Consider the following 24,563-nt stretch of genomic DNA (forward strand, 5'->3'; position numbering starts at 1 on the left):
CAGCCGCAATACGGTCCTGCATTTGTGATATGTGATCTATCACCGTTTTAATCGGTGTGACCTGACCCTCCCAGGTTTCTTTGGCGACGTCTAACAGTCCGCGAGGACGTCGGGCGTACAATAACTCGAAAGGCGAGAATCCCGTGGAAGACTGGGGCACTTCCCTGATGGCAAAAAGTAAATACGGAAGTAAATAGTCCCAGTTCTTCCCATCCTTGTCTATCGCCTTTCTCAGCATCTGCTTCAGAGTTTTATTGAACCGTTCGACCAACCCGTCTGTTTGAGGGTGATACACGAATGTGCGTAACGGTTCGATTTGTAACAACCGGCAGAGCTCCTTCATTACCCTGGACATAAAGGGAGTCCCTTGGTCAGTGAGTATCTGTTTTGGTATACTGACCCGACTAAACACATGCACCAGTTCCTTGGCAATTGTCTTGGTGGCCGTGTTACACAAAGGGATGGCCTCCGGGTAAAGAGTGGCATAATCCAAGAGGACCAGGATATGTTGGTGTCCACGTGCAGACCGTGGAAGGGGCCCAACTAAATCCATCCCAATCCTATCAAATGGGACCTCAATAATAGGTAGGGGTACCAAAGGGCTACAGAACCGGGGTTTAGGCGCAGAGGCTTGGCAGTCACGACAAGACTCACAATATACACGAATATCGTGATGCATGCCTGGCCAAACAAAACAGTGTAATATCCTTTCGGTGGTTTTCTGAACTCCCAGGTGACCTCCCATAACATGTCCGTGGGCCAGGTCCAGCACCTGCCGCCGGTAGGGTTTTGGCACGACTAATAGTTGCACCGTGTCTTCCCCCTTTTTCTCTATCTGATAGAGTAAATCATTCTCCAGGACCATGTAAGGATATGCCAGCCTAGAGCCAGGTTCTACGGGTACCCCATTTATCACTTTTACATTTGTCCTAGCCTGAGAAAGGGTGGGATCCTTTATTTGCTCGCTTTGGAAGTCATCTTTCTGAACTTCCAAATCCGACAAACGGGGAGGTGGACGGCTGTCGGCCTCCTCCTCTTCCCCGGTCTCCTCCGTATCACCCGCCATGACTGAAAACGGGAACTGCAGGTCATTTCCAGCAGACTCTTCCCCCGAGTCTTCCGGGGAGACCTCTTCCAGGGGTTCGGGACCCACATGCGCCCTGGGAGAAGAATCATGTACACTATTACCCTGGGGTATCAACTGATTCTCCCACAATTGCCAGAAGTGGGGAAAATCCAGGCCCAAGTTAACATCATGCAATAACGCAGGGACGAGTCCCACTTTATGTTGCACAGACCCATAGGAAGTAGTAATGCATATGACCGTGGTGAGGTACGAGCAGGTGTCTCCATGCACACACGTTACAGAAAATTTGTCTGATGGTCCAGTCGGGGCTGACACCAGACTGGCCTCACCAGAGTCACCACACTTCCCGAGTCTAACAATGCCACCACATTTTTTCGATCAACAGTTAAATCACACAAGTGTTTTTCCACATCCTTCTGACCAGCATTCACTCTCACTACCCGTGCAACCATAGACATGCGGTTTTTAGAGTCTGTGACGCCGCACTGCATGGGTTCAGTAGTGACCGGACAGTTTGCAGCAATGTTTCCCATCTCTTGGCAGCGGAAACATCTAACGGGCCCCTTGCTTAGACCATAGTTCGTTACTCTCGGCCTCGCAGTGCGGGCAGTCCCGTTTTCCTCCCCCACTGTCTTAGGGATTTTTCCTTCTCCCCTACTCCCTGGAACAGTCTTACCGGTTGCACGTGGAGATGATGAAGAACGAGGTGGGGTAGCGTCGTCTCGGAGTACTTTCGCCACAGAGTAACGTTCAACCAGATCCACCAGTTGATCTGCCGTCGTAGGATTTCCATGGCTTACCCACTTCCTCAGGGCTGGCGGTAGGGCTCTCAGGTATTTGTCCATGACGACTCTCTGGATTATCTCTGGCGCTGTCAACACCTCGGGTTGTAGCCACTTCTTCGTCACGTGGATCAGGTCGAACATGTGTGACCACGGTGGTTTATCCGGCTGATAAGTCCATTGATGCACTCTCTGTGCACGGACAGCGGTCGTCACTCCTAGCCGGGCCAAGATCTCGGCTTTCAGTTTGGCAAAGTCCTGCGCGGCTTCAGGTTCTAAGTCATAATAAGCCTTTTGGGCTTCACCGGAAAGAAACGGGGCAATCAAGCCGGCCCATCGTGCCTTCGGCTATTTTTCTCACACTGCCGTCCGTTCAAACGTGGTCAGGTATGCCTCGACGTCATGTTCGGTCGTCATCTTCTGCCAGTACCGACTCACATGAATCACTTTGGACTTGGCTTCCAGGTTAACCTCAGGTAAGCTTGCCAGGCGCTGCGCCACCTGCTGGAGAAGCGAATGATCGGTAGCTGTCATGTCCACCAACTCCTTCAGCTGGGCCATCATCACCCGATTAGCTTCTTGCTGGACGGCGGTGGACTGTACAAGCGCTTTCACCACGTCCTCCATGCTCATGCTTCCCACGTGATGCCCGCGTTCTCCACCACAATGTAATAAAACACTCCGGGATCGCCTTTGCTGGGGTCAAAGGTCACGTGCGTTCAGCATGCAACTCAGGCGCACAGCCGGGGTCCGGGTATAACTGACACTGGGTCAGGTTTATTAAAGGTGAAAGCAATGCATAAAGAAAAAAAACCCATAAAACAAATCCTTGCCTGTCGGGCACTAACTAAACAAAGTACAACCTAACTACCAACTGGCGGGCTTCTCCTGTCCAGCCAAACCACAGTTGCAGTGGGCACTGCTTTCACTCACGTGTGTCTCTCACACAGACAAGCTCTCTGTGTTCCCAGGCTGAGACACTCACACAGCCACATGGCATCCTTTTATATCTGCCCTCCCATTATTCATTAGTAACCAGGTGAGATACTGACAAGACTAGGCCACATAGGAAAGGAACCTGGGCGAGATATACCTGCCCTCATCCACTATTCCCACATGATTCTCACAGCATGTATGCACTGAGCTCCCCCTAGTGGTGGCTAACATAGCCGCTCTAATACCACACAACGTTATTCTCATATACCATATCTCCTTCTTTCTACTTCAGGTTATTGGTGTCTATTTCTGATTGTTCCCTTCTCCCCTCAATGTGTCACTTTTATCAGTGCCTGAGAGCAAAAGTTTTTAATGAAGATTATATATTCTCTTCTTCAGTAATTCCAGTGGCTTCAATCATCTATTATTCTCGCCAGCCGTGAAGTTTTAATAACGTGAATATTGAAGAAATTATAAATATTTAAAGGGTCTCGTCAGAATCGCAATGTACCAATAATAGTAATAAAGAAGAATGTCAAAGTAAAATATCCTTATATTATATTAATGTAAGAAACAGAAAAAAAGAATGAAGAACGTCTGGGAAGGAAACAGTATTTAAAGGGAAACATCATTCCTCATTGATATCACCATGTCCTTATAAAGTCACATAATCAAGGTGTTTCTGAAAAAAAAAAGTTTAGCTGAGGCCTTTTTTTCCTTAGAAAATTCCTTCCCGCTGTACCTTGGAAAATATATGGATTCATATTATTTTTTTTACCTGGGAGGAGCTCTCTCCTTGGTGTGTTGTCGCCCTCTGCTGGATAATGTCAGTTTTGCAGTTCCAGTAGTTTCACAGCAGGTGGAAAGCAACAGATTGGAAACCAATAACAAAACACATTCCACAGTTTTAGCAGGAAGTTTCCAAAAAGTTGCAACTTTTTCCCACAGAAGGAAGATGAACCGAATAACATCATTCATTTTCTAACCCCATCTACATTATATCAGTCTTTGACTATTTTTTCCATGTAACCTTTTATACCTATGCTCTGTCTGCAGGCAATTGCTCTATTTTCTATAAATCACATTATGTCTTGTCTGGATATGATAAGTCTCAGAGCCATAACTTGAAACTGCTGCACGCGAATAAAATCTGTAATTTCCCTACCACCCACAACCAGTCATTTTTAAAGGGGGTGTCCAGTGTTGTGATAAAAGTCTGCAGTCATTATGTGATGACAGACATCTGATTTTTACAGCTCATTCACTGCATGCTGTCAGGATTCTCCAGTGTTGCATACTTCCGGCCACATTACGACTAGACGTGCTCTGCCACACTGAATACAACACGTCTAGTTGGCAGATCACTGCATGCATGCAAATCGCATGCTTGATGTCACATGACCGCCTGCTCTCAGCCTCAACACTGGAGAAACCTGACAGCATGAACTGTACTGTAAGGATTCAGACGTTTATCACAAGACCGGACAACCTCTTCAATAACTGTGTCTTTTCATGGTAAGAAATGACTTGACAATTTTTTACAATTCATCTGCTTAATCGATAGCACTGCAGCCTTGCAGCGCTGGGGTCCTGGGTTCGAATCCCATCAAGGACAACATCTGCAAGGAGTTTGTATGTTCTCCCCGTGTTTGCGTGGGTTTCCTCCGGGCACTCCGGTTTCCTCCCACATTCCAAAGACATACTGATAGGGAATTTAGATTGTGAGCCCCATTGGGGACAGTGATGATAATGTGTGCAAACTGTAAAGCGCTGCGGAATATGTTAGCGCTATATAAAAATAAAGATTATTATTATTATATTATTAATCTCCATAATAATCTAGAATTAATGCAAATTGCCACTATTAAAACCGAAGCAATAATCTTTACAAAAAATAAAATTTGCATCGGTCTCAAAAAATTTTGGCCGCTATTGTTGTATGCCTAAAACCCAGGATTATCTTCATTTTCCTCTGCATAATAAGCTCCTTACAAAAGTCCTTTTATTGATCTTTTTTCTTGCCAAAAGCGAATACAAAAGTATTTAAATTTATTTTGCATATATTGTGTGGGGTATTTTTTTATTTCATACTTTTTATCTTTTTATTCAGCATAAATAATTCATTTTGGATCTTTTTTGTCTCGTTTACAGAATAACGTGACAATGAATTTTAATTTTGTGACCTGAGTCGCGGATTTCTGACTATTTATCGTTTTGTTTTTTAAGCTCTCTTGGCTAAAAGTATAGAGATTGTATTAATTTATATTCACAGACATATACTTACATACAGAAATCTGTATACATACAGAAATCTCAAGATGGAAGAGGCCAGGAGCCATTTGGTGAGCTGCATTTCTTGCTACATGTTCACAGATTTACCAGTGGAAAAGACAAACTTCACATGCCACAAATGCAAGCTTGTGTCCCTGTTGGAGGAAAAGTTGCAAAATCTCGAAGAGAGGTTAGCTACGTTGAAGATCATTAAGGAAGGTGAAGAGTTCTTGGACAGAGCAGAATTATCTCTTCATGTTACAGAAAGAGAAGAAATTCGAAGTGCACCTGAAGAAACAGAGGAATGGAGACATGTGACCCAGAGAAGCAGAAGGATCAGGAGGCAGTCAGCACCCATACTGCTCAGAAACCAGTACCAGGCTCTCACGCAGGAAAATGATGAAGAAATACATCAGGATAAGACTTTGCCAACAAACAGCAACCTTGTACGCCTTCAGAGTCCTCCTGGATGGAGAAAGAAAAATGTGGTGAAGAAGAAACGGAGAGTGGTGGTCATGGGGGATTCCCTGTTGAGAGGAACAGAGGCCGCTATCTGCAGACCGGATATAACTTCAAGAGAAATGTGCTGTCTTCCAGGTGCAAAAATTAAAGATGTGTCTGACAGGATATCAGGACTCTTCAGACCTACAGATGACTACCCATTCCTGCTACTACATGTGGGGACAAATGACACCGCAAGAAACGACCTGGAAACCATCTGCAGAGACTTTGAAGACTTAGGCAAGAAAGTGAAAGAACTGGGAGCGCAGGTGGTCTTCTCTTCCATCCTCCCAGTGGATGGCCATGGAACAAGGAGGTGGAATAAGATTCTGCAGGTGAACAACTGGCTACGTCGATGGTGCCGTCAGCAACGATTTGGATTTCTGGATCACGGAGTGAACTACTTATACGATGGACTACTTGCTAGAGATGGGGTGCACCTTACGAAGACTGGAAAGCATGTATTTGGAAGTCGCCTTGCTACACTTGTAAGGAGAGCTTTAAACTAGAACAACATGGGAAGGGAAGCAAAAGACCAGAAAAAGCCATACACCTGACAAATGCTATTGAGAACTCTGCTAATAGAAGTGGAAAGGAAGAACAAAGACGAAAGAATCTAATTAATAAAAATATTGGAGAAAGAGAAACCAATCACAAACTAAAATGTTTCTATACTAATGCACAAAGCATGGGCAACAAACAAGGAGAATTGGAACTACTAACACAGGAAAAGAAATATGATGTCATTGGAATCACTGAAACTTGGTGGGACGATACACATGATTGGAATACAAGACTAGAAGGATACAACTTATTTGCAAGAAACAGACTTGATAAACGAGGAGGGGGTGTTGCATTGTATGTTAGAAACGCGTATATCTGCACAGAGATTGAAGCTTCAGAGACTGGGAGTTCTGTGGAAACTGTTTGGGTAAGAATACAAGGACAGAACAATGGAAAGGACACCATTGTAGGCATTTACTACAGGCCGCCTGTGCAAGCTGAAGATATGGATGAACTCTTTATGCATCAAATGGCCAAGTTCTCCAAAAAATATGACATAGTTGTCATGGGAGATTTCAACTATCCAGACATTTGTTGGGAATCTCTCTCAGGCAAAACTAACAGGTCAAGGAAATTCTTATCCTCTCTTGCTGACAACTTTATCTTCCAAAAGGTAGGGGAGAAAACAAGGGGAACTGCTACCTTGGATCTAATCCTTATAAACAGGGAGGAAATGGTTGAGGAGGTAAAAGTGGCTGGAACCCTAGGAGGTAGCGACCATGCTATTTTAGAATTTTGGATAACTAGAGGCGGAAGACCTGTGAAGACTCAGACGTCAAGGTTAGATTTCAGAAAGGCAGATTTTAAGGGATTCAGAAAGATAATTGGAGGGATCCAATGGCTGGATATCCTTAAAGACAAAAATGTCCAGGAAGGATGGGAAATCTTGAAAAATGAAATTCTCAAAGCACAGTTGTTAACAATTCCGAAAAGAGGGAAGAATAGGAAGCATTTAAGGAAACCAGGATGGGTGAACACAGAACTTAAGCACATGCTAAAAAGGAAGAAAAAAATGTTTATAAAATGGAAAGAGGGAGGCATATCTAAAGAAGAATATAATGCTGTCTGCAGAATCTGCAGGGCACAAATCAGATTAGCTAAAGCTGAAAATGAATTGAGGCTTGCAAGAGATGTCAAAAGCAATAATAAAGGATTTTGGGGATATGTCAAAAGTAAAAGAAAAGTCAAAGATGCTATAGGATTTTTACAGGATGAAAATGATGAAATGGTAAGTCAGGATGTTGAGAAGGCTGAACTTTTAAATTCCTATTTTGCATCTGTTTTCTCTCAGAAAGGAAATGTAACACCAACTGTTATTCACTGTCCTATTAAGGGAATAGAAGAATCCAGGATATCTATAAACAGAAAGATAGTGAGGAAACACTTAGCTAACCTAAATGAATTCAAGTCTCCAGGTCCAGATGAATTACACCCCAGAGTACTGAAGGAGATAGCAGAAGAAATTTCTGAACCACTCTCCATAATCTTTGAAAATTCTTGGAGAACAGGAGAAGTGCCAGAAGACTGGAGAAGAGCAAATGTTGTTCCTATCTTCAAAAAGGGGAAGAAGGTGGACCCAGGCAACTATAGGCCGGTGAGTCTGACTTCTATACCAGGAAAGATCTTTGAACAAATTATTAAACAACATGTAAGTCAATACCTGGATAAGAATGAAGTGATCAAACAGAGTCAGCATGGGTTTGTAACTAATAAGTCATGTCAGACTAACTTAATTTCCTTCTATGACGGTATCACTGATTGGGTGGATCAAGGAAATGCTGTAGATATAGTATATCTTGACTTCAGCAAAGCATTTGACAAAGTCTCTCATACAATCCTTATTGAAAAAATGACTAAGTATGGAATGGACAAGGCAACTGTTAGGTGGATTCATAGCTGGCTTAGTGATCGGACCCAAAGAGTGGTCGTAAATGGCTGCACATCCAGTTGGAAGAATGTCTCAAGTGGGGTACCACAGGGCTCTGTCCTGGGCCCTGTATTGTTCAACATCTTTATCAACGATTTAGATGAAGGAATTGAGGGTAAACTGATTAAATTTGCTGATGACACAAAGCTAGGAGGGATAGCTAATACTAGAGAAGAGAGAGAGAGGATTCAAAAAGATTTAAATAAACTGGAGAAGTGGGCAGTAACTAACAGAATGGTTTTTAACAGGGAGAAATGCAAAGTACTACATCTGGGCAATAAAAATGAAAAAAGCATATATAGAATGGGAGGAATAGGGCTAAGTGACAGCACATGTGAAAAAGACTTGGGTATACTAATAGATCACAGACTGAATATGAGTCAACAGTGTGATGCAGCAGCAAAAAAGGCAAATGCAGTTCTAGGATGTATTAACAGAAGCATACAGTCTAGATCACGTGAAGTCATTATTTCCCTCTACTCCTCTTTGGTCAGACCTCATCTGGAATATTGTGCCCAGTTTTGGGCACCACATTTTAAAAAAGACATCAACAAACTGGAGCAAGTTCAGAAAAGAGCGACCAGAATGGTGACCGGTCTGCAAACCCTGTCTTATGAGGAAAGGTTGCAAGATTTGGGAATGTTTAGTTTGCAAAAGAGAAGACTGAGAGGAGACTTAATTGCTGTCTACAAATATCTAAAGGGCTGTCACATTGTAGAAGGATCAACTTTATTCTCATTTGCACAAGGAAAGACTAGAAGCAATGGGATGAAACTGAATGGGAGGAGACACAGATTAGATATTAGAAAAAACTTTTTGACAGTTAGAGTGATCAATGAGTTTAACAGGCTGCCACGAGAAGTGGTGAGTTCTCCTTCAATGGAAGTCTTCAAACAGAGGCTGGACAGACATCTGACTGGGATGATTTAGCGAATCCTGCTTTGAGCAGGGGGTTGGACCAGATGGCCCAGGAGGTCCCTTCCAACTCTACGATTCTATGATTCTATGATATAACCCCGAAACATTTGCAGATTATTGTAATGGGCAGAAAACAGTCTTATATGCTGGCAGCAGACATAGGGTAAACTACAGCTAACTTTGTCTGCATCTGATTTCAATACAACTTTGGGAAAGAAGAGGTTAATGGGGTATGTTGTTTTCCCAATTATGAATTATACCTATATATTTTATGAAATGCAAAGCACACAACTGTCTCATATCCCACGGTAGGGTTCCCCAACTCCAGTCCTCATGGCCCACCAACAGATCATGTTTTCAGGATTTCCTTTGTATTGCTCAGGTGATGCAATTATCACCTGAGCAATACTAAAGAAATCCTGAAAACATGATCTGTTGGTGGGCCATGAGGACTGGAGTTGGGGAACCCTGTCCTATGGCATAGTCTTAAATTGAGGAAAATGGCCTCCTGATCCAGAAGGTCGAGGGCATGTTGCAACTTCAGCTGTAAGGCCGGGGTCACACTTGTGAAAAACTCGCACGAGTCTCACGTCTCAATACCCGGCACTGCCGCCGGAACTTGGGACTGGAGTGTGCGGCTGCATGTATTTCTATGCAGCTGTACACTCCGGTCCGAGTGCTGGCAGCAGTGCCGGGCTTTGAGATGCGAGACTCGTGCGAGTTTCTCACAAGCGTGACCCCGGCCTATCTGTGTCATCAGGAGGACTTGGATACTGCTGAATACAATGGTGGAGAAGGGAACAGTCAGCTCTCTGCTCCACCATTCAGTCTGGGTAGAGACTAAAGGACTTGGAAAAAACCATTAGGTCACGTAACATTATTAGCTCACATGACTGGGCAGTAGAGACCAAATCAGTAGAAGAAGAGCAGGGATGCTGGACATCATACTGTGGGGAGCATGCATTCCAGACCTTTCACCAATAGAGAATATTTGCTGCATTATGTTATAAAAAGTAAGAGATCCCACTTAATTTATGGGATACATGTCTCCAGAAGCACGAGATGGACATAATGTCCTGCACTACAACGTACTGGGCACTACAACGTATTGGGAGCTAAGATGTACAGGCACTACAATGACAGATTAGCAATTTGAAAATGTAAAATTTGAGGTTAAAACATTTTTTGTGGTAAAAATGTAATTATTTTTTCTTCACTGCCCAATGGTATAAAATTCAGTGACACACCCGTGGTGACAATATGATCACTGCACCCCTGGATGAATTGACTGAGTTGTAGTTTGTAAAATAGGGTAAGTTATTGGGGGTTTGCTTTCAGACACCTCAGGGGCTCTTCCAGTGGTTCATGGCACCAGCAAACTATAACAGCAAAATCTGCATTATAATATGGCACTCCTTCCCTTCTGAGCTTTCACTGTGCCTGAAGTGTATTTCCAGATTACATATAAGGTATTGTCCCACTCAGGAGAAATTTAACAACAAACCTTATGTTCATTTTTTCCTATTAGCCCTAATAAAAATAAAAAACTTGGGGCTAAAACAACATTTTAGTGGTAAAAATGTAATTTTTTTCTTCACTACCCAATGGTATTAAATTCTGTGAGACACATGTTTTGTCAACATGATCACTGCACCCCTAGATGAATTCATTTAGTGGTGTAGTTTGTAATATATTCCGCTGTTCTGGCACCTCAGAGGCTCGGCCAACGTGACATGGCACCCTCAAACCATTCCAGAAAAATCTGAACTCCAATATGGCGCCTCTTCCTATCTAAGCTATGAACTGTGCCTCAAAATAGTTTTCGACCATATATATTGGTGTACCCATATGTGTACAATTCTGCTAAACGCCCGAGGCTTAAAAATGCTCAATACAACCCCAGATGAATTTCTCGGAAGGTGTAGTGTTCTAAATGGAGTCGCTTGTGGAGGTTTCTGCTGTTTTGGTATGTCAAGGGCTCTTCAAATGTGACATGGCATTTGCAATCTATTAAAGCCAAAATTGCGCTCATGAATTCAATTGGCACTATTTCCATTCCTGCACTGCTGTGTGCCCAAACAATAGTTTTCCACCACATATTGGTCATACTCAGGAGAAGTTATGTGGTCCATTTTCTCCTGTTACCCTTGTGAAAAAGAACAATTTGGGGCTAAAGTAATATTTTTTGTGGAAAAAATGTATTATTTCATTTTCACTGCTCAACGTTATAAAATTCTGTGAAACACCGGGAGGTTCATGGTGCTCACCGTACTTTTACATGCATTGAGGGATTTAGTTTAAAAAATGGGGTCAATTAGGAGGGAGCGTCTCTACTGTTTAGGCACATCAGGGGCTCTCCAAACGTAACATGACGTCTGCTATCCAGCCAATTTTAGCTCCAAAAGTCAAATGCAAATAGCGTTCCTTCCCATCAAGCCCAACCAAAAAAAGCATATAAGTTGAAAAATGATAAAGGTTGCACCATGATTTACCAAGAATGATAACTCTAGAACAGTGAAGCTACATTACTGCCATAGAAAATGGGAAAAAGCGCTATATGATGTATATATGAAATGTGCATCTGCAAAAATTGCTATGAAAAATACAGTTACCCTTTTAACATCCTACCAAAAAAGTTATGCTTGAAAAATGATGCAGATGTAAAGTAATCATGTGGAAAATGTTATTTATTAACTATGTGTAGTATAACTGATTTCAGGGCATAAAATTTCAAAGTTTAACCCCTTACTGACAGAGCCAATTTGGTACTTAATGACCAAGACAATTCTGACCACGGTCACTTTATGAGGTTACAGCTCTAGAATGCTTCAACATATCCCACTGGTTCTAAGATTATTTTTTATTGACATATTGTACTTCATGTTAGTGGTAAAATTTCATCAATATAACTTGCGCTTATTTATGAAAAAAACAGAAATTTGGCAAAAATTTTGAAAACATTGCAATTTTCAAACTTTTAATTTTTGTACCCTTAAATCAGAGAGTGCTGTCACACAAAATAGTTAATAAATAACATTTCCCACATGTCTACTTAACAATCACCACAATTTTGGAAACATAATTTTTTTGTTAGGAGGTTGTAAGGGTTAAAAGTTGACCAGCGATTTCTCATTTTTGCAACAAAATTTACAAAACCATTTTTTTAGGGACCACATTTGAAGTCAGTTTGGGGGGTCAATATAACAGAAAATACCCAAAAGTGACACCATTCTAAAAAATGCACCCCTCAAGGTGCGCATAACCATATTCAAGGAGTTTATTAACCCTTCAGGTGCTTCATGAGAACTAAAGCAATGTGGAACGATAAAATGAACATTTTACTTTTTTCACAAAAAAACTTACTTTGGAACCAAATTTTTTTATTTTCACAAGGGGATCAGAAGAAAATGGACCACAAAATTTGTTGTACAATTTCTCCTGAGTGCACCAATACCCTGTATGTGGGGGAAAGCCACTGTTTGGGCGCATGGCAGGGCTCAGAAGTAAGGGGGCCAGTTTGACTTTTTGAACGCAAAATTGACTGGAATCAAAGGTGGTGCCATATTGCGTTTGGAGACCCCCTGATGTACCTAAACAGTGGAACTCCCCAATTCTAACTCCAACCCTAACCCCAACACACCACTAACCTTAATCTCAACCCTAACCATAACCCTAACCCCAACACACTCCTAACCCTAATCCTAACCATAACCCTAACCACAAACCCAACTCTAACATACCCAACCCTAAACATAATCTCAACCATAACCACAACCCTAACCCTAGCTCAACCCTAAATTTAGCCCACTCCTATGTTAAGCCCAACTCTAACTTTAGCCAACCCTAACCCTAGCCCCAACCCTAACACTAGCCCAACCCTAACCCTAACTTTAGCCCAACCCTAACTTTAGCCCAACATTAACCCTAATAGAAATACAGAAATAAATACATTTTTTTATTTTATTATTTTGACCTAACTAGGGGTGATAAAGGGGATCTATCACAGTGATAAAAATGAACCAATAGGGAAAATTTCCTATTGTTGCTTGCTGGCAAATCTCGGAGGACGCACTGTGCATGCACCCACCATTTTCTTCCCGAAATAAGACACCACTGGTCGGGAGACATCACAGGGGGATGTATAAGGATCCAGGGACACCTGAGGTACTGGGGGGATCGGGGGACCCCATTTCTCTCTCCTCTAATGTGCAATCACATCAGAGGTGAGAGAAATTAAATAGGAAATCGGACTTCTTTTTTTGCGGTCGTCACTATTCCGTTAACATCAATCGCAACACTGGGGTCAGTGAAGACTGACCCAAATCATGTTTACCCTTATCTGCCGCCGTTAAAAGGCGTATCAGCAGTCATTAAGGGGTTAAAATTTCCAAATTTTTCACATTTTTTTGTCAAATTATTGATATTTTCATAAATAAGCACAAGTCATATTGACCAAATTTTACAACTAATATGACGTACAATGTGTCCCGAAAAACAATCTCAGATTCACCGGCATTTCAGAGTTATTACCTCATAAAGTGACAGTGTTCAGAATTGTAAAATTTCATCTGCTGGAAGGTGAAAACAATCTTGGGGCGAAGAAGTTAAATATTCTCTAGAAGTGGCCACGGGCAGACCAAATTTAATCAGATACCTCTATGCAGAAGATCTGGAGCATTGTATTGGCTATGAGCATACAGTATATTCAGAAAGTAATCGGCACAGAATATTATATATTAACATTGAGTAACAACCTGTTAGCTTAAAGTCGGTTGGCATGGTCAGGCTGAGCAGTATTCGTTTCGCTTAGCATGATCTAAAGGCTATCTAGCTTTCACCCATCTAAAGTGAACCTGTCAAGTTAAAAAATGTTATTAACCTGCAGATATGGGTTTAATATGCAGGTTAATAGCGTTCTGAACCTGCTTGTTGCCGGAACTTAGATCCCCGCTGCCGGCGCAGGGCAGCGGCGTCTGTATCAGCCAGAAGAGAGATCTTCAGTGAGTGAAATTAAAGGAAAATGAAAGACTTTTAAAAACTTTACTCATCCCAGTAGCGTTCCAATTTCATTTACGGGGAAAAATCTGTTGCGGGTTCCGACACTACTCTGTGTATAGAGAATGACGGCTGTAGCTGCACTCCCGCACTGAATGACAGCAGCTCATCATTAGGGTCGTCTGTCAGTCAGGACAGGGGCGCAGTTACAGCCGCTGCTGTCTATACACACAGCAGTGACTGAACCCACACTGGCACCATCCCCGTGACTTAAACCGGAATGCTACAGGGATGAATAAAGATTTTAATAGTCTCTCATCTTTCATTTTACTCACTGAACATCTTTTTTTCTGGCTAATACAGACACTGATGTTGTTAGAGACAGCCACTAACAAAACAGGAGCTAATCATTCTAATAATCTCAAATTCTAGATTCCCCCCTGACCACAAGAGGGCAATGGTCTAAAAATGGCCTCTTGGCCTTTTAGGCTATGCCAGAAGTAAGGTCTAATAGACTACCTGCCTATCCGCCTTCTCATTTTAATGTGCAAAATTAGTAAACTGTTAAACTGGGTATCACTACTTGTCATCCTCCAAAATAAAGTAAATATGTCAATTATAATTTGTTCTGAACTCTGAAAAATAAATTAAAAACAATATATGAGAGAGAGAGAGAAAGATATACATATTTGTATATAAATATGTATTAATACTATTTATAGACATATGTATATATTTATACTTTGTGTAAAAGTAATAAAGCATAAAAAATATATAAATGTGGTATTGCAAAGGAAATGTAATGTGTTTATGCTGTATGGTGGATATTACAAAATGCTAAAATTGAAAAAAATGTGAAAAGAATTAAAGAAAATGTAATGCCTGTAAAAAGTACAACCTTTTCCACATAAATATGAATATATTGATGGAAAAAAACAAAAAAAAGTTTGGGATTTTATGAAATTACAGTCAGTACAAAAACAAAAGCTTAGGAGTATGTTCACATTAAGTTTTTAGTATGGATTTTGGAGCATATGCTAGTCAAAATCTGCATCAAAACTGCTTTAAATACACTTTTAGTACAGATGGTTTCACACATCCATGACACAAACTTGAAGACATGACTCAATCAAAAGGTCTCCCAACATGAGTCAATTGTATCATGGGCTTTTACATGGGTTGTGGTGACCCATGCAAGGTCCATATGTACAAACCGTATGAAACCAAATTAAGTCGACTGAAGCAGAAAAAAGTGGAGTGGAGTCAAATACCCTATACACAAAAATGACATTAAAAAAATGCAGGCTTTTTTTTTTACCTTTTTTATATGTGTATTTTTCAGCTAGAAAATTCCAAGTTAAAAAAACGACAATTTTTCATCATACCCTTTAGGTTTAACCCAATCTTTAACAGGCTGGACGTAGGGTGGATTCATGTGAAAACCCTTTGCAGACACTATAGAACCCCCAAAAAAATGATTTCGTGCACACAAAAGACTCCACTTTGGTGAAAAGATGATTTTGGTGTCTGTAGGAAAAAGCTAACAAAGGTAACATGAGAGGAATAATCAAGAGAGAAAAAATGACATCCAAACCAAGAATTGTCCCATCACCTCTCTGAAAATGTAATTTACAACATTCTGAAACACAGCGGAAACATTAAGTATATCAAACTGCAAAAAACAAATCCTGATAGTGTCAAAAGATATTTTGCATTTATCCCCTTATCTGATATGTATTAACCCCTTCACGACATGCGCCGTACATGTACGGTGCATGTTGTGTCTCCCCCTTTGATGTGGGCTCCGGCGCTGAGCCCACATTTTTCCCGGCACGTCAGCTGTTTTGAACAGCTGACACGTGCCCCTAACAGCCGTGGGTGGAATCACAATCCACCCACGGCTGTTAACCTGTTAAATGTCGCTGCCAGTCTCTGACAGCTGCATTTAACTCAAGCTTACCTGAAGCGCGCCGGAAAATCCACCCATCAGTGACCCCGTCATGTGGTCGAGGGGCACTGATGGGTTAGCATGACAACCAGAGGTCTCAAGCAGACTGTGCTGACTTTTGTCTTGATGAAACACAGTGGACCTACACCAGCAGATGACATGGCTCCCGAAATGATCATTAATTGTGGAAATCAAGGTCCCAGAGTCTGGAGGAAGAGTGGAGAGGCCACACAATCCAAGCTGCTTGAGGTCTAGTGTGAAGTTTCCACAATCAGTAATGGTTTGGGGAGCGATGTTATCTGCTGGTGTAGGTCCATTGTGTTTTATTAAGACCAAAGTCAGCGCTGACGTCTACCAAGAAATTTTAGAGCACTTCAGGCTTCCCTCTGCCGACAAGATTTTTGGACATGGAAATGTCATTCTCCAGCAGGATTTGGCACCTGTCCACACTGCCAAAAGTGCTAATACCTGGTTTAAAAACTATACTATGATTCCCCTGCACCCCTCTACCTTTCTATCCTCCTCCACCATTTCCTTACTCTCTTTAACTATCTCTCTAGTCATTAATCATCCCTTTAGTCTTTACTCAGTTGCTAAGGTACAGTCTTGTGCCCTATTGTATTGTTAAGCTTACTTGCTTTTAATACCAAGGCTAATGTATTAATAGTTATTACTACTGAAACTTAAGGCAGTATGAAAGTACAATATGTTTTCTCTCCACTATTTGACTGAGATTTACTGCATACATCTTTGAGCCACTTTTCTTGTTTGATTGGTATTATGCTCTAAAACTTAATAAAAAGACCATTGAATATAAGAACTGAAATAAATTAAGTTTTTGATGATGTTCAAATTTTGTGAGATGCACCTGTAATATGTTTGCTCCTGTCTAGTACTATCTGCAGGGTTTTTCGTAATCTTGTTTATTCCACAACAATCAATACAAGGTCGAAGTTCACAATTTGCTTTTTTCTAACAAAACAGGAACCAACCTCCTACAGTGGAAGAAATCGGCCTAATGACACAGACTGACTGCAATGTAATAATTCATGGCCTGCCATTTATGACCTGAAAGTTTGTTTTCTTCCTTTAGAAGGTGAGTAATTAGATTTTAGATCAATAAGACAATCATAGACCCTGTGAGGAGGTAATTGTTTGGATTCAGAAACAAAGAAGACATCAGAAAAATAAAGAGAAGTTAACACAACATTTACAGATAAGCAATGTCGATAACATACCGACTCCAAAGGTCGGTTTACACTGATCAAAAAAGACCTTTAAAGGGAATCTGTCATTTTTGCTCTATGAGCTGCAGCTACCGCCATCAGGGGCTTATCTATAGCATTCTGTAATGCTGTAGATAAGCCCCCGATGTAGCCTGAAAAATAAGAAAAACAAGTTAGATTATACTCACCGGGGGCGGGTGCGGTGGGTGTCGTGGTCCGGTCCAGTGCCTCCCATCTTCTATCGATGACGTCCTCTTCCTTACTTCTGCCGCGGCTCCTGCGCATGCATACTTTGTCTGCCCTATTGAGGGCAGACAAAGTACTGCAGTGCGCAGGCGCCGGGAAAGGTCAGAGAGGTCCGGCGCCTGCGCACTGCAGTACTTTACTCTGCCTTCAAAACGGCAAATAAAGTACGCCTGCGCTGAAGCTGCAGCAGAAGTAAGAAGGAGGACGTCATCGCTAGAAGATGGGAAACGCCGGACCGGACCGCGACACCCATCGGACCGGACCCCGGATTAGTATAATCTAACTCTTTTTTTTATCATTCAGATTATATCAGGGGCTTATCTACAGCATTACAGAATACTGTAGATAAGCCCCTGATGGAGGTGGTCGCAGCTCATAGAGCAAAAATGGGGTGACAGATTCCCTTTAAACGACCATTAATTAAATACATGATTGCCATCTAATGGTCATTTAATCACCTGCTTACACAGGCCGACTGTGCTTCTCATGTGCATAAACTGATCAATATAATAGATTGTTGTGAAGCATAGATTGTCATTGTTCTCGGCAGCACATGACCTGTTTGCACAATATGATGTGCTGCCGAATACAATGATTTTTTAAGCAAGCTTAAAAATATCTGTGATGACTGAGTGTTGGTATTAAAATCGAAAAATGCATAGCAACAGATACAAACTTTATTTCTCCCTAAGTGAATGGGAATATATTGAACCTTAACCCAAAAATAATCTTTTTTAGTGCACAGGAAGTAAAATGTTTGAGGAATCAAAGGGAAATATCTGTGCACCTACATTGACTGGACTTCTCCAACTGCTTCTAGTCAATGACGTTTTCCAGTGCTGTCCAATTTGGGCAGGCTCTAACAAGATAACTAGAAACTCCATAGTAAAAGCATAGACCAACTTTCCGACATTTGGCTCTTTAACGTAGAAGAGACTGACTGACACCAATTTGTGTGAGCTCCATGCAGATATTCACTCTCGGGAAATGAGACAACATTGTAAAAGGTTATTTTCCACACTTCACACTTTCATAAACATTTTTTATAATATAAGGTGGAGATGGAGATTAAAGAACCATCAAGCCTTTATAGGCATTGGACAGTCTTAGACAAAATTCATAAAAGAGAAGGGCACAGTCATACAACTTGGTTTCTGTAGCCCATTCTCAAAGCTCAGTACTGAATTCCGTCTTCTAAGCTGACACAAGGACAATGTTTTAATCTCAGAAATTGTGTCCATGTCATAAAATAAACTAATATGGTGAATTATGAATATACCAAGGATAGTTCATGAGAAACTGTGACTAAAGAGGGTAGACTTGTGGGCCACCATTTGGTAAGGAAATAAAGAAGCCCAGTCTCTGTTATATAGAACCAGAAAATCATAGCCAAAGCCTATGAGGCCTTCACAGAAGGTGACAAACCCTTTGTGGTTCAGACAGTCCAAGGGGCATCACAAAGTTAGTCATGAGAGTAGTCAAGAAACTACTAGATCGGGGGCGTGGCCTGGGCTCTGAGCATGTAGGAGGCAAGAGCTCTAAGATCCCACAGTCACACACTAAAGCAACAAAAAAGCGTGCAAAGGGTTAACAAAAAAACCCCATACTGGACCCTATTCTATTCCTGAAACTCTGGTGCACATTCTGAGCCTAAAACTAGGACCCTGGTCCAAAGGAGACCGAAGATATGAACTTTTAAAAGTCTGGGACAGTGGTGGTGTAGGAGAAACAGAGGGACATCACCCTCCCACCATTTGCCTTCCTGGAAGTGACTGGTGTGCTACTGTGGGCTGTATATAAGCCAGGACTGATCTGGAGGCTCATCGCCAGTAATAAGGACAATAAGGACTTTATTTCCCGGTAAGACACAACTTGATTCTAACTGCCTGCAATGTTTTTTGCCTGTGGGGTGTAGAGGATAATGGCACTGCTGCGGTGGAGGGATACGGAACTATGCACAATCTCCCCTCTGGATTTGTGACTGAGTGCCGCCGAAATCAGGAAGTTTCACGGCCAGGGTGAGGAGAGCGGGGGCAGAGGAGCTGATCTGGACCCTTTCTGTACTGACACACCAAGGATATAAGCAGAGGACACCGGCGGGACTACTTTCTTGTCACAGAGCAGAGAGGCGGAGGGATACCACTGGACCCATTGAACAGACATCAGAATGGCTAAGAACAGCGTTCCACAGCCACATTGAGGACCGGACAGGGGGCGACAAGCACAGGGGGAGCGACTGAAGACAGCAGAGGTGAGGCACATTCGAGTTTGGGCCACTAGATCCGGCTGCTGATTAGTGCTCACAGCCACAATAGACTTCAATGGGAAGTAGATCCGACCGCTCCCAGCTTCCAGCCTGTCAGCACTGAGCAGACCTGACGTCACAGGCCCTGCAGCGTTCAGTCAGCGGTCTCCCCTGTGACAGGCACAGATACTCCCACGAACTGTATAACACAGCAGAGACTTAACCACAGGGGTACCGGGGAAAGGACACAGGCATCTGGGAGGCACTCTTTATCCCCATATAGCGTCCCAAGGGATTGTTCACTGGCTGCTTTCAGCATATGAGCGGCGCAGGCATACAATTTAACAGAGTCTGCAGTTCATGGCTGGTGGTCCCGGTGCCTGGTATCCATCTGGCCAGTGAATTATAACAGAAGATTACCTTTATTTCAACTGAGGATCAGAGATACAGTGGGCTGCTGATATTGATACTGCAGAATTGTGTGACTTTACTCGCTCTCACTAAGGGTCTCTCAGTTAACTCCTTTGGGAAACTTGCTTTTTGACCATTTTTCTTAACTTGTTTGAATAATTTAAAGGGGTCATAGATCTGATGTCTGGGAAGGGTTTGTGGCAAACCAAGATGCAGTCAGGTAGGGGCAGAGCTTCCAATAGCCCACACAGGGTCACGAGGCACAATTTTGGGGCACACTCTAAATCATACAATGATATCTCTAATTTGTTAAGCCCAATAAAATCTAGGTCACCCCTGAAAGGAGACGAGCCAAAAATGCCTTATCTAAAAAAATCTCAGAACCCTGCATCTGTCAAAGTTGCAAAAGGGGGATCAGGTACTAATAGCTCATTGACCAAAACCTTATCTAAAACACAACCTGAAACGCCTCAAAAAAATAAAAATTTAGGGGGCAACATTAAACCCCCCCCTCCAATTGAGACTCTTACGGAGGAAATGGACAATTCCAAATCAAACAAAAGGAAGGGACCAGGCGATCAGGAAAACACTGGGAGTCTCTCATCTGAGGACTCCGACAGTGTCTCAGCTGACTATACTCCAAACACAAGCCCTGAAAGGCAGAAGCCTAGGAGGGATAATGGAGGTCCATTCCCTTCGTTTGAGGTTCCTCCTCCATCCATTAACCTGGGGAAATACAAGGGGTCCAACAAACAAGCCACTGAAGGATTCATGGTGGATCTCTTCCAGTCCTTCAGTGATGCCCTAAAAATAGGGTTTGAGACTCAGGCCAAGGCCCTACAGGAAACTTCCAGAAATCTTAGCCAAAAGGTTGAGAAATATGAGGTAAAGATGGTTTAGGCGGAGAGGGATATAGTTTACCTCTCAAAGGAGAATTCACTTCTCAAAAAGGAGGTTATTTCCCTTAAAAACAAATTGACAGATCTGGAAGACCGAAGCAGGAGAAATAACTTAAAGATACGAGGTATCCCTGAGTCGGTCTCCCAGGCAGATCTCTCTGATTACACCAAAAATTTGTTTAAAAAATTATCGCCAAAATTGACAGAATTAGAAGTCAATATCGATCGTATACACCGCCTCCCACGTCCCAAAGGGGTCCCACAGGAAAAGCCCAGGGACACTATCCTCAGGGTCCATTTCTTTGAAACCAAGGAGAAGGTTTTAAAATCTTTGCGAGAGAGAGGTTCACCCCCTGAGCCTTATAAGGATCTTAAGATTTTCCAAGACTTTTCCAAAGAGACTATATGGACGCAAGAAGGTCCTTCAGAGATTTGACCTCTAAACTTAGGAAACTTAGAGTGTCATATAGGTGGGGTTTCCCTACCAAGCTTTTAGTCTGGTATAAAGATAAACACTACCCCATCTATACTCCACACGAGGGTCAGAGGTTTCTTAAATTCCTGATGGATGAGCCATCCTTTAGAGATAGGGATTAGGATTGATCTTTGTCATATGTTTGAATTTATTTGGGGGTCACTATTATTTCCTTTTCCTGAACATGAGTATTAGTACCCGTTATTACAGTTTATCGTTGTCACTGTGGGAACTTGCCACTTAATTTTTTTCTCGTTTTCCCCCGATCTAAGGTGAGACACCAACCACTTTGGAGTCCTCCAGGAGAACTCTCAAGTTCTTAATTTTTTTTTTTTCTGTATTTCATTGTTCTATTTGTTTCCCTTTCTTGTTTTGATATTGCATTCTAACGATGAAAATTTTATCATACAATGTTAGGGGGCTCAACAGTCCGAATAAGAGGTATGCTGTATGGAAGGAGATCAACCAAACCCGGGCCGAATTGGTATGCCTTCAGGAGGTTAAACTGGCTGCCGATCAACACCCGGTCTTCCAGCACAAGAACTTCCCACACATGTACAAGTCACTCGCCACAGAGAAAAAGGCTGGGGTCATCACATTGGTAGGTGGCACCGTTCCTTTTCAGCTCATCAAAGAAATACCAAACTCCTTGGGCAGGTTTCATATACTCATATGCTTACTCCATGAAAGGCCATGCACAATAGTGAATGTATACGCACCCAACAAGGGACACATTCGTTTCTTGAACAAGCTTATCAAAAAAATCGACAAAGTTAAAACAGGCGAACTCATCTTATTGGGCGACTTTAATATTGTCCCAGATAGCAGCATTGACTCATCCTCTTTAGTTCGCCACAAGGTCCCAGCTTTAAAAAACTGGTTAATTAAAAATGAGCTTTATGATGCTTTCCGCTGCTTGAATACATCGTCACGTGAGTATTCCCACTTTTCAGATGTACATAAGACAGCTTCCAGGATAGATCTTCTACTTACTAACATATTCACTCTGTCCAAAATTAAGGACATTCGCTTCATGCAGAAGTCCATCTCGGATCATACCCCGGTTCTCATTGACTTCCTTGTGGGTCCTCCCCCTGACATACCATTCCGCTGGAAGCTTAACTCAGCTTTGCTATATATACCAGAGTACAAACAAGAGATAGAAAACGCTCTCTTAAACTACTTCAAGGAAAATGTACCTGGTGAAGTAGATCAGTTCACGGTCTGGAACGCCCATAAAGCGGTCCTGAGGGGGTGTCTTATGCAAATTCTTTCTAAACATAAGAAGAGAAATAGGGAAAATATTACAAACCTACAGGCCCAAATTAATGATCTAGAGAAAAAACAAACAAACTTAAAAGTTCCTTCCCAGACCGTCCAGGCTGAGATTCTGAGACTTAGACAGAGTTTGAGATCTGAAATCTACCAGGAATATGATGCAGTCATCAAAGCATCTAGGTACAAATCGTATGCGTCTCTTAACAAGCCTACCAGGTTTATGATGAGGAAATTAAAAAGAGATAGATTTAAAAGGAGAATAAATAAGAGAGTATCTCCCTCGGGTGACCCCAAAACTCACCCTAGGGACATTGTCAACTCGTTTGCAGAATTCTTTAAAAATCTCTATAACCTGAAAGATGATCCCCAAACATTGGTGGTTAACGCGAATTTTGTAGATTCTTTTCTACAGAGTATCGATCTACCAAGAGTCGATGAGCTGGACTTGAATTATGTCAATAGCCCCTTTACAGAGAGAGAAATTGTTGACGTTATCAAGAAACTGCAGTCCCAAAAATCACCAGGGCCGGATGGCTTCTCTGGAGACTACTATAAATCCTTTTCAAAAGTTCTGGCTCCACAGCTGGCTTCCGTCTTTGATCTGGCATCCTCTCGGGGTTCCTTCCCAAAGGAGATGTTAGAGGCAACAATTATCATGATTCCAAAGGAGGGGGGGGACCCCGAGAGGATACAGAGCTATAGGCCAATATCGCTCATAAATAGCGACATTAAAATCTACTCAAAGATCATTGCAAACTGATTAAAAAACATCCTTCCACGTCTGTTGGCGGATGATCAAATAGGCTTTCCAGAGGGCCGCCAGGCCTCAGATGGAACTAGAAGGGTGTTGAATCTGATAAATTTAGCGAACAACCTGAGAACCCAAACTGCTTTTCTGGCACTGGACGCCGAGAAGGCATTTGATAGGCTAAACTGGCTTTACTTAAAAGCAACTCTCGCTAGATTTGGCTTTGACGAGAAGTTTCTATCAACAGTCTTCGCCTTGTACTTGGGTCCTAGTGCCAGGATTTATGCAAACAATTTCCTCTCCGACCCGTTCGACATTACCAATGGCACGAGACAGGGGTGCCCCCTGTCCCCCCTTCTATTTGTGCTTGCCATAGAGCCCCTAGCCAAAAAAATAAGAATAAACAATGATATTAAAGGCTTTGAACTGCCATCACGAAATTTTAAAATTGGATTATTCGCAGATGATCTATTCCTCACGCTACTGGATCCTGCAAACTCCATTGAAGCCCTTTCAGTTGAACTAGAAAAATTCTCTAGAGCATCTTATTTTAAGATAAACCCAAACAAATCAAAATTTATAACTCTAAACATGAAACAATCTGAAATTAACAAAATAAAGGCCCAAACCCAGTTCATTTGGGAGGAGAAAGAGATTGTCTATCTAGGGATTAGAATAGCTGGATCAATCCAAGCCACAGATAGGGCCAATTTAGACAGCATTATAAAGACTATTACAGGCGATCTATCCTTTTTGGCTCAGCTAGAGACTTCCATCTTTGGGAAGATTCTGGCAGTCAAAACTTTTATCCTTCCCAAAATTTTATACATATTTAGGACATTACCAGTTAGCTTTCCGCGGCAAACCATTGATAAAGCTCAAGAGCTCATCCGACTATTTATTTGGAAAGGTAAAAAAGCAAGAATATCTGCAGACTTGATGTACAAAAATAAAAAACATGGGGGCGCAGGACTGCCCAACATATACGCTTATTATCAGGCCTTGCTCATTAAACAGAGCTGGCACTGGTTTACTGAAAACATGACGCATCCAGCTTGGAGAGAGATGCTAGTGATAGAGGTTCATTGCAAAAGCTTTTCTTTAAC

General features: G+C 42.1%; 2 long non-coding RNA genes across 2 annotated transcripts in view; one reads left to right on the forward strand and one right to left on the reverse strand.

Moving 5' to 3' along the window:
• Positions 1-24,563, reverse strand: part of LOC141094935 (uncharacterized) — a 422,796-nt gene that overhangs the window by 261,197 nt on the left and 137,036 nt on the right. The gene's annotated exons all lie outside the window — the stretch shown is intronic.
• LOC141094934 (uncharacterized) overlaps positions 1-24,563 on the forward strand; it is a 46,630-nt gene that overhangs the window by 16,261 nt on the left and 5,806 nt on the right. Inside the window, exon 2 of the long non-coding RNA XR_012233207.1 lies at positions 16,914-17,025. This is a non-coding gene — a long non-coding RNA (uncharacterized lncRNA). The remainder of the gene's footprint in view (positions 1-16,913; positions 17,026-24,563) is intronic.

The sequence above is a fragment of the Dendrobates tinctorius genome, unplaced genomic scaffold (genome assembly GCF_039654945.1).
Source record: "Dendrobates tinctorius isolate UK_male_01 unplaced genomic scaffold, ASM3965494v1 ptg000065l, whole genome shotgun sequence".
Taxonomy (NCBI): Eukaryota; Metazoa; Chordata; class Amphibia; order Anura; family Dendrobatidae; genus Dendrobates; species Dendrobates tinctorius.